The 11,288-nt window shown below is 54.8% G+C and overlaps 1 non-coding gene across 1 annotated transcript; it reads left to right on the top strand.

Annotated features, from left to right (window-relative positions):
• The first annotated feature begins 4,852 nt into the window (after nt 1-4,852).
• TRNAP-AGG lies at nt 4,853-4,924 on the top strand. Its single transcript has one exon. It is a non-coding gene; the product is annotated as a tRNA-Pro (tRNA).
• Nucleotides 4,925-11,288: the final 6,364 nt, after the last annotated feature.

Below are 11,288 nucleotides of genomic sequence, written 5' to 3'. Positions count from 1 at the left end.
TTGGGTTTGTCTTGCAGTAGGAGGCTTCTGGGTACACGTCTGGCTCTGTTGATCTGTTTCCTTATTTCCTCGTGTGGGTATTGTAGTTTTGAGAATGCTTGATGGAGATTTTGTAGGTGTTGGTCTCTGTCTGAGAGGTTAGAGCAGATGCGGTTGTACCTCAGTGCTTGGCTGCAGACAATGGATCTTGTGGTGTGCCTGGGATGGAAGCTGGAGACATGAAGGTAGGCATAGCGGTCGGTAGGTTTTCGGTATAGGGTGGTGTTAATGTGACCATCACTTATTTGCACCATGGTGTCTAGGAAGTGGACCTCCCGTGTAGATAGGTCCAGGCTGAGGTTGATGGTGGGGTGGAAGCTGTTGAAATCGTGGTGGAATTTTTCCAGAGTCTCCTTCCCATGGGTCCAGATGATGAAGATGTCATCAATGTAGTGTAGGTAGTGAAGGGGTGTGAGTGGACGAGAGCTGAGGAAATGTTGTTCCAGGTCAGCCATAAAAATGTTGGCATATTGTGGGGCTATGCGGGTGCCCATAGCGGTGCCACTGATCTGGAGATATATATTGTCATCAAATTTGAAATAGTTGTGTGTGAGGATAAAGGCACAGAGCTCAGCAACCAGTTGTGCTGTGGCATCATCATGGATACTGTTCCTGACAGCTTGTATTCCATCTGTGTGTGGGATGTTTGTGTAGAGAGCCTCTACACATCCATGGTGGCTAGGATGATGTTTTCTGGAAGGTCACCAATGCATTGTAGTTTCCTCAGGAAATCAGTGGTGTCACGGAGATAGCTGGGAGTGCTGGTGGCATAGGGTCTGAGTAGAGAGTCCACATATCCAGACAGTCATTCAGTGAGAGTGCCAATGCCCGAGATGATGGGGCGTCCAGGATTTGTGGATCCTGGGTAGTAGATAGAATAACCCTGGTCAGGGCTCTAAGGGTATGTTGATTTGTTCCGGTGTTAGTGTAGGGAGTATCCTGAGTAGATGGTGCAGTTTCTTAGTGTGTTCCTCAGTGGGATCTGAGGGAAGTGGTCTGTAGAATTTGGTATTGGAGAGTTGTCTGGCGGCCTCCTTTTGGTAGTCAGACCTGTTCATGATGACAACAGCACCTCCTTTATCAGCCTCTTTGATTATAATGTCAGGGTGGTTTCTGAGGCTGTGGATGGCATTGCGTTCTGCACGACTTAGGTTATGAGGCAAGCGATGTTGTATTTCCACAATTTCTGCCTGTGCACGTCGGCGGAAGCATTCAATGTATAGGTCCAGACTGTCATTTCGACCCTCAGGAGGAGTCCATGTGGAGTTCTTCTTCTTGTGCTGTTGGTGGGAGGGTAACTGTGTATCAGTGCGCTGTTCAGTGTTGTCCTGGAAGTATTCTTTGAGTCAGAGACGGCGAAAGTAGGCTTCCAGATCGCCGCAGAACTGTATCATGTTAGTGGGGGTGGCAAGGCAGAAAGAGAGTCCCCGAGATAGGACAGACTTTTCTTCTGGGCTGAGTGTGTGGCTGGATAGATTGACGATATTGCTGGGTGGGTTAGGGTTACCACGGTTGTGGCCCCATGTCGCAGGTAGGAGTTTAGACAGCTTACAGTCCTTTTTCCTTTGTAGAGAGGTGAAGTGAGTAATGTAGATCTCCTGTCTTATTTTAGTGAAGTCCGTTCATATGGAAGTTTGGTTATTAATGAGAGTCTCCAGGTTGGAGAGCTCTTTTTTGATGTTTTCCTGTTTGCTGTATAGGAGGCTGATCAGGTGGTTCCTCAGTTTCTTTGATAGAGTATGGCATAGTCTCTCACTGTGGTCTGTGTAGTATGTAGATAGCAGTGGATTTTTTACCATTAGTCCATTTGGTATGATGTCCATCCGTTTGCATTTGGAAAGGAAGATGATGTCTGTCTGTATTTGTGCAAGTTTCTTCATGAGGTTGATGGATTTCCACTCCATACGGCTAAATGCAGTGCCTTGCATGGTGTCAAGTATCAGAGGGGTAGCCGTGTTAGTCTGGATCTGTAAAAGCAGCAAAGAGTCTTGTGGCACCTTATAGACTAACAGACGTTTGGGAGCATGAGCTTTCGTGGGTGAATACCCACTTCGTCGGATGCAAGTAGTGGAAATTTCCAGGGGCAGGTATATATATGCAAGCAAGAAGCAGGCTAGAGATAACGAGGTTAGATCAATCAGGGAGGATGAGGCCCTGTTCTAGCAGCTGAGGTGTGAAAACCAAGAGAGGAGAAACTGGTTTTGTAGTTGGCAAGCCAGTCACAGTCTCTGCCTTTGCGTTCGTTCTTTAGGCCAAATCTGAGGGCCGGTAAAAGGCTGCACTGGCCCGGAGGAGGAAGGTGCATTTCCAGGGGCTGGTCCCTGGCTCACAGGCAGTGAGAGCAGCACCCGGTGTGCGCTTCCCTGCCCAGCTCTTTGGGTGCCCGCTGCAGGGGCTGCTTCTGATCCCCCGTGGAGCAGCTGTACCGAGCCCCACAGCACTCAGCAGGTCTCAGGCCGGGGGCTAGTTTTAGGACTGCCCTCCAGGGGGCGCTGCCACTGGGGCTTGAGGAGGCGTTCGGGGGGGTCACTCTGCGTTCTCCTGCCAGCCCCAAAATCTCCCCACACTCCCCAGCATACGGGCCACAACTCCCCCCTGCTCCTGGCAAGAGTGCAGACCCCCAGCACAGCTGCACGGGTCTGTCAAGTTATCAGCCCATGTGCTTCTGGCAGACAGCTCCCGCCTCCGCCTGGCATCCCAACCCCCCCTGCTCAGGGGCAGCCCCATTCTCCCCAGCAGGGGCACAGGGAGAGACTTACCCCAGTGTCAGAGTCAGGACTAGAACCCACATCCCCTATGGCTGCCCTTGGCATGGTACCACCCTGCAGTACATGGTGCATTAAGGCGGTGCCAGAGGGGGCCTCTGCTAGTCCTGCACTGTGGTGTGGTGGAATAGGTGCAAGGCTAAGAGCCAGGGGACCTGGGTTCTAATCCAGCTTCTGCCATTTCATCTCCCCAGGTGTAAAACTGCCCCTGCCCTGCTGGGGAGGCTGTGGGCTCTTTGGCCACCAGTGAAATCTCCACCCCTCCTATTGCATGGCTAGCAGAGGCACTTGCAGCTCTCTGGGATTTGTTGTTGCTGAGCAGGGGGGGGCAGGCAGGAGCACAGCCCCCCTCCCCCTGCTATCAGTGGGGGCACAGAACGGCTGTGGGGGGAGAGGCAGCTCCTCTGGCTGCACAGAAAGTGGCCCAGTTTGTATTCACCTCTGGGTGACGGGGGTGGTGCTTCTGGGAACATACCTTATGAACTGCCTTCCATGCCTGCATCCCCTCTTGGTAGCCGGCTCTGCCCCCTCACGGCTGCTTTGTCAGGGGCATGTTGCCTTCCCACACGGGTTTGTTGTCCTGGCCTGGAGGGCTCAGTCCTGAGTGGCAGCTTAGCTCAGCCTGAGCTGTTGGCACTGCCGGCACACGGCTCCTGTGCCCTGTGGTGAACCAGACACCCCTGGTGCCAGGGCAGTGGATAAGCTACAGCAACCCATTGATCTCTAGGGATCAGTGCTGCACAGAGGCTTTGGGGGGCCTGGAGGAAAACCATGGCCCAATAGAGCTCTCAACAACACGAGTGCTGCACGTCTGTGGGGCAGACAGAACCGTCTCTGGGGGATGTCCCAGACCACAGAACAAAGTCCCCCAAGAACTAAGGACCATCACAGACCTCACCACCTTCCCTTCTCTACCATAAACACAGGGCAATAGGTCTGTTATCAAAACAAAGGAAACCCTACCAAAACAAGACACTCCCACCACACGTGTCTCCCTCTGGGCCTGGGGAGGGGATGAGGGAACCAGAGTGTGACAGACGTGTAGCATGACGCAAGGTGCTCAGACTACACTGGTGATCACACTATTAAAACCCATGTCAATTAATAACATTGCTTATAAACCATCTTACAAAGGCCCTAGGTACAACCTGCTTCAGCTGGCGTGTTGCTTTAGGGGTATGAGTCTTGCTTTGGGTATATCCCAGATCAGCCTATTTCCCCCCCGGTAAGTAGCACATGTCTGTGCATGACATAACCCCGGCCTGCCCTTCCCCACGGATAAAAAGGGAGTGGAAGTAATCATACAGGGAGACCAAAAATATTTTGGCAGCTGCTCCTGGAACGTTGGTGCCCAAACCTGGTCCGATGGGCTAAAACCGCCAGGGCCCAGCGGGCTGAATGTTAGACAGAGCCGGTGACGTGCCGAGGGGGACTGAACATTGCATCGGGGCAGCTGAATATTTACATTAGCTCAGTAAGTTTGTTTCTTCCGTTGTACAGATCAGAGGGAGAATCCGAACTCAGTCGATGGGTGTCTGCGGCGTGTGGTAGCCGTGTCGGCCCCGGGATATTAGCGGGACAAGGCGGGGGAGGGAATAGCTTTTATTGGACCAACTTGCACTGGTGAGAGACGAGCGTTCGAGCCCCGCAGAGCTCTGCTGCGGGGCCGGGACTGCGGCGCGTGTGCATGTCATCCCGCAGGGGGACACGCGATACTTTGCTGTGCAGGCTGGTGGGCGCACGCAAGTGCCCGAGCTCAGTGGGAAGGGAAGTGAGAAGCCGGGTGCTGGGTACGAAAAGCCTCCATTGCCAGCTGCAGAGACTCCTTGCTCACGGGTGCAGGGAGGCTCAAGGCTGGTTTGCCAGGGCTGCAGCCGCAGCTGGCAGTTCCCGTCTGCTCCGCAGACTCCCCGGGCAGGAAGGTGGGGTGAGGCAGCAGCCAGCCCCGAGCGCTGCTGGGAAGTGAGACTTCAGTGTAACCTGATTGCCAGGCTGCTGCTTTGCAGAGGTGGCACCTATGGCAACAGCTGGAAGCAGTGCTGCAAGGTGGCTCGTTGGTCTAGGGGTATGATTCTCGCTTAGGGTGCGAGAGGTCCCGGGTTCAAATCCCGGACGAGCCCTGTTTTGCAATTGAGTGTGGGGAGGGTTTCCCAGAGAATTTCCCCTTTGGCCAAGGCTGGGTTGTGAGAACCGCACGTCCCCGCAGAGATCAGTGATGCTGCTTGAATGCTGGGTCCAGCCAGCCAGAGGCTATTCGGGACAAATCCCCCCCCACCCCTTGCCGGTGCAAAGACACCACTTTGCTGGGTGCTGCTGCAGCAAGTCCACGTGTCCCGGTGGCAAAGTGGGAGTTTCCTGAGACACATGGTGGCACCGACCTTGCCCAGCGATCGCGCCCCACTTCATGCTCAAACGCTGCTTTGGGGGCCGAGGGGGGGTGTCGCGTGACTGTCTGGGGGGGGCTGAATGGGCGGCTGAGACCGACCCGGATCAAGGGAGAGTCTGCAAAGACGCTGGGAAATTCCAGCAGGCGGAAGGTGTGAGCTCAGCGTGGGGCTGCCGGAGCAGGACAATGGACCCAGAGGTGACAGGCGGCTGGGATCATGGGTGCCAGCTTTGTATAACTTTTGGTGGTGCCCAGAACGGGTCTAAGTAGAACCGTCCCCTTCATAGGATGGACCAGGGCAACCGCCCTGGGCCCGCGCTTTTGGGGAGCCCATGATTCAGGGGGACACAGGGTCCAGGGTGGCCAGGTGGGCTAGCGGGGGGCCTGGTACTGGCATCAGTGAGCGACCCAGCCCCAGCCTGCCCCGCCCTGCTGGCTCCCAGCGTCGCTTGGGGGAGGGGGCAGAAGCCTGAAAGAGGCGGGGCAGGGGCTTGGGGAAAGGGGTGGAGTGGGGCAGGAAGAGGTGGGGTGGGGCGGGCTGGGGCCAGGTCGCTCGCTGCCGCCGGCACCAGGCCCCCCACTAACCCTCTAGGCCACTCTGGTCCATGTGTCCCTCTGAAGCGCGCGGCCCCCCAAAGCGTGAGGCCTGGGGCGGTTGTCCTGGTCCATCCTATGGACAGGACGGCTCTGAAAATATAGGCCCAAACATTGGGGAGCCGGGTGTGACGTTATTGACATACCCTGTGATCATGTAGATCATTGTTGCAACCACTGTTATACGTCTGCAGTAAATATTGTGCAAAGGTTGTCGTGTGAGGTGTCTCGGGAAAGGTTCTGATTTGCTGGCTGGGATTACGCTGTGTGTGTGTATCGTTGTTGTGGCTGAAGTGGTGAATATTGGCAAGGTTCTTGGATCTCAATGTGATTTGATTCTAAGGAGCCTTAGTAAAGCATCTGGCCGGCTTCTTGAGAAAGGAATTTGCAAGTTAAGCGCCCAGTCAAGAAACACTTAACTGACAATGCACCTTGGGAGACTCCAATCCACATAAGAAATCTACCAGGGAACGTTCAAGATAGCGTGTGGGCAATGGCTGCCACCCGTAAAGAACTGAGTCATGCATGGACATGTGACTTGCCCATGTGACTCCAAAACTCCATTTTCCTGTAGTTTCCACAGTAAGAACAAAGAGGTGTCCGTATTCCTGGAAGAGACTATAAAAGGAAGCTGCTTCATCTCCATTTTGTCTTCAATCCTGCTTCTTATCTCTGGAGGAACTGTGCTACAAACTGAAACTCTGAACAAAGGACTGACTGACCCATCCCAGATGGGGATGTTCTAGAGACTTGATTTGAACCTGCAGTTTATTCCATCACTGCTACAAGCCTGAACCAAGAACTTGGCCGTTACCGTATGTAATGGATTCCATTTAACCAGTTCTAGCTCTCATCTATATTTCTTTCTTTTTATGAATAAACCTTTAGATTTTAGATTCTAAAGGATTGGCAACAGCGTGATTTGTGGGTAAGATCTGATGTGTATATTGACCTGGGTCTGGGGCTTGGTCCTTTGGGATCAGGAGAACGGTTTTCTTTTATTGGGGTGTTGGTTTTCATTATCATTTGTCCCCAGGACGAGTGGCCCTGGTGGTGATCCTGGGAAACGGGAGTGTCTGAGGGAATTGCTGGTGGGACTTGTGGTTAGCCAGTGGGGTGAGACCAAAGTCCTCTCTGCTTGGCTGGCTTGGTTTGCCTGGGTGTGCAGAGAAACCCCAGCTTGGGGCTGTGGGTACAAGGAAGGGAGCCTTAATATCCCCATATTACAGGAGGGGCTCAGAGAGCAAGGGAACGACTCACACGGCGTGTTTGGGGCAGGGTTGGGCCGTGACTGCAGCTCTGCCACGTCAGAACCTGGCAGTGTAACTACCGGCCTGGCCTAGCTCTCCACCTCGTGTCCCCTAGAAACACGGCTCCGTGTTAGAGCCTCGTGATCCAGGCCGTTCACCACCACGCTGGCTCCCGCCTTGTTTCTGATGGGGCCAGAGCGCACTTCCCACAGGACGTTGACAAATCACAGAGAGTCTGAGCCCCTTGGGCTACCAGAGTCCCTCACTACCCAGATCTCTGGGCACCTTAGAAACCTCCACCCCCAGCAGCCCCACATTGACCCTGGGCTCTGCCCTGGTCGCTCGCAGTGCGTGTGTCATTGGGGGTGGGGAGGGCTGAAGCAGCCAGGTCCCGGGTGAAGATGGGTCTAGGAGAGGCCTGGAGCGTTGTGTGACGGGCCCGCCCGGAGGCAGCCGCTTTCCTCACCCCATTCCCCTCATGCGATGCTCCCCCGGCCCATAGTGGAGAGCCCAGCCTGGCCAGGCCAGGCAGACGCTGACCTTCCAGGCTGGGTTACTGGGGGAGCCCTGGAGCTGGCCCAGTGCCCCGTTTTCCCCGCCCCGTCCCAGGGACAAGATCGGGCTCAGCACTAGCAGGGCTGCGGCAGGCGGTGGGGAGCTGCGAGGCGGAGCGGCCCCCTCCCAGGAAGGATGAGCAGGTGAAATCAGCTTAATGAGAGGAGCTTGGCTCAGCCCCCCTGACCCCTTTGGGGGGGTGGAAATCGAAGGAGGATTAAGGACAAAGGGCTCCCTTGAGCTGCTTACCCCAAACTCCCATCTCCAGCCCAGCAGGCTAATCAGAGCCCGGAGCAGAAACGGACCCACAAGAGCCGCACTCAGCCCAACCTGCCCAGCCCTAGAAATGACCCAATTCCACAAGTTCCCCGCTTCCCTCTCTTCCCCCTGCATGGCGCCGAGATCTCGCTCGGCCGCCCGCCCGGGGCTCGTCTCTGACGTGTTCCTCCGCCTCGGGGTGTGTCTGCGTCTCAGCCCCTGGGACCTTCAGCGCACCGGCCTCTCGCTCTGGCTTTCAGCCTCACCTTGTCCCGGTGGCAATGGGCACTCCAGAAAGGTCAGAGAAGGCTAGAACGGAATCGGAGGATGCTACAGAATAGCCTGATCTCGCATTGTGCTGGACAGAAATGGAAACGACAGCCTCGCTCCCCACCCCATCTCTAGCTAGTAACCGTCCGAGTGTATTTCTCTAACGTTGTTCTCCACCTAGGATGTCTTTCGAGAGCCTCTGGCCAGCCTGTGTGTCTTTCTAGAGCACCTCTCCGTGTGATAAACCAGCATTGCTCTAAAGGATCTCTCCTCTTATTTTCTTAGAGTCTTGATTGTTTGCAAATGTTTGGCTTTCTGGAGTGTCTGCCTGGTTTTCTAGAGCACATGGGCAGAGGTTCTTAGTGACTGGAATGGCAGAGGGGCAGCAATCAGTATGGGAGCTGCTGCCCCCTGGGATTGCATAGCGCTGTGTGATGGGATGAGATGCAATGGTCTATTAATATAGCATCATGTGCATATTCCATCCATAACTGCATTAAGTGATTAGTACGGTTGCAAGGATAACGGTGCAAATGTTAGGGAAGGCAAAAGTTAAGGTTGCTCACTTAACCTTAACTCTGCCCCCTTTGCACACATGCATTGTTATGGTGCAGGCTTTAATTTCATGATCACCTTTGGGCACTCAGAAAAGAAAATAGAATGTCATAGATAAGTGTCTGCAGCATCTCATAACATGTTTTCTATTCTTTTATCCTGGCACTAGTTTCATAATGACCAGTATGATAGTCTTGGTCTGCACTGCATTATCTTCGCTCCAAGGTATGTAGCACAATCATTACCTTAGCAGATAAGAACTGCACATTTTCTTCTCCACCCACAGCAAGTCCTTTCTGGGGTGTCTCAGCGGATCAGGAGGCTAACTCGGGTGGCCTATATCTGCCAGCCAAGTCTGTGTTGTTCCACGTAATCTGTCGTATGTCATATAAGAACATTACCCCGTGTACTTAACTATAAATGACTTTTCTGGGCACTCCGTCATACAGAGTAGGACGCAGCGCTACAAGACACTACCCAGGTACCTAAGGCTGCAGTGGACAAACGTCTGACATTGTCATAGCTGAGAAATTGTATGTGATCATGTACCTACAGGCTATAGCATAAAGGATGCCTGCAAGGCGGCAGAGTTAAGGTTGCCCATGACCTAACCTCAGTGGCACCCATTCAGATATTTCTTGCGGTAAGGGGGAAAATTCTGATCTGTCCCCCTGCATCCGGGTCTCCCTCAGTAGGGGAGCTTTCCCCTCGCTCTTGCCCCCACAGTGCATGAGTCGGTGATCCAGGAGTCGAGGTCTCAGCCGAGTCCCCTACGCTGAGCTGTACCAGATCCCAGTGTCTGTACGCCAGGTGGCAGCGCCATTTCGCCCAGCCGCCCCTCCGTCTGGTCACAGGGGTGGCTGGATCAGATTTCAGTGGGACCATGTAGCCAAAGCGACGGTCCAGAGCTCTCCGGCAGCAGCTGTACCGGGTTAGTTCGGGACCATGGCTTAAAAGTGATTGAACTATGCCCCCCTTGCCCCTCCCCCGGCGCGGCAGCCTATGGAACTTTGAGCAAGTGCAAAAATCATGTGTGTGGGGGGGGCTATTCCCCCCACCCCCTTCTAATGGGTGTCCCTGATTTAACTTTGCCACAGCCTCACTTTTGAGCACTTATCTGTGCACCCCTAATACTCCCTTAGCCCTGGGTTTTAAGGTGGAATTGCCTTGGGGCTGGGGGAGGGGGGGGTGTTTCCTTATTAGAAAGGTATAAATAGGCAGCAGTTTCTGAACACGCCATCACTTAGTCCCAGCAATATCGAGGGTCACGGCCAGGACCTCGTGCCTCTCGCAGGGCGGCCTCCCGGCCCCATTCCACCGTTCACACCCATCCCCTGCCATTGGGATGGCACCGCTGTTCAAAAGAACAAAGCGAGATTTTCTTTTTTATCGTGAGGAAATGGATTCCACCCCTCCTCCCCCCCATAATTAATTTGGCTCAAACACCCTCACCTGGAGGCAGACCCTGCCCCTGGGATACATGAGTGTAAGCAGGCAGACTCACCCCTGCGGCGCCTCCTGCTGGTCTGTTCTGGGAATTAGCTCATTTTCCAGCCAGGAGCGCCCTCTGCAGGCCAGTGATCTGCCTTACCTCACTCTGGCCCCCTGTGTCCCTCCCAGGACCCCTTCACTGGGTTTCTGTCCCTCCTTGCAGAACCCCTTCAGTCTCAGGGTTTCCCCCTCCCAGGGGAACCCACATCCACTAGCCCCACTTTGCCTCCGTGTTCAGCTACTGCCAGTCTCCATCTAGCCCCCACTCACTGGGGCAGACTGCAGTGCATCAGCCCCTCATCATAGGCAAAGGGGGTTCTGGACCTGCTGCCTCTGCCGTGCCTACCCATGGGCTGCCCCCTGCAACCCAGTACCTAATAGACCTGTCAGCAGGCCTGCACCAGGGGCTTTCCAGGCCAGAGCTCCCAGCCCTGCACCAAATCTAGGTTCTTGCTAATCCTGCAGCAGCCAGGCCCTTCTCCCTCAACAGACAGAGAGAGGCTGACTGGGTTCCTGGCTCACTGCCTCTTATCTGGGCCAGCTGGGCCTGATTGGGGCATGGCCCCAGCTGAGCCTGCTTTCCCCAATCAGCCCAGGCTTCTTGCCCCAGCCCCAGCCCTCTCCTGGGCTGTTTTCCACCCCGAAGGGCAGGAGCGGGGAACCACCCTGCTACAATGAGCCCCATGAGCGGAAGTGAGAAGGGCCTGCAAACTGGACAGTGGGACCGGGGGGTAAGGCCTCCTTAGCTTGCCCAGCACTGCCTGGCTGCTAGGGAAAGACCCCCGAGAACTAGCCCCAGCCCATCCACTGACTGCAGCGACTGGAGAGAGGACTGGGTGATGCATGGGGCTGGGCTATGGGATCCACTCGGTTACAGAAGCAGAGTGCCTGACTGAACCTTTCCCCCTCCAGCTGGCAGTGGCTGCCAATGCAGAAAGAAGCTGGAGGTTTTTGGTGCAATTCCCAGGGACTGGTGTCCATCTGTGACAGAGCGATTCTGGCGGGACCCAACTGAGAGTGCCAAATCAGGACCAATTGCTTAAACAGGGCAGTTACAGCCCTAGGCTGGGGTTTTTCCACCTCTAAGGCAAACCAAACCAGCCAGACAAAAGGACTTTGGTCTCA

Source organism: Mauremys reevesii, linkage group 1, assembly GCF_016161935.1.
Source record: "Mauremys reevesii isolate NIE-2019 linkage group 1, ASM1616193v1, whole genome shotgun sequence".
Lineage (NCBI taxonomy): Eukaryota > Metazoa > Chordata > Testudines > Geoemydidae > Mauremys > Mauremys reevesii.
Note: the sequence above shows the minus strand (reverse complement) of the source record. Positions and strands in the feature narration are given on the sequence as shown.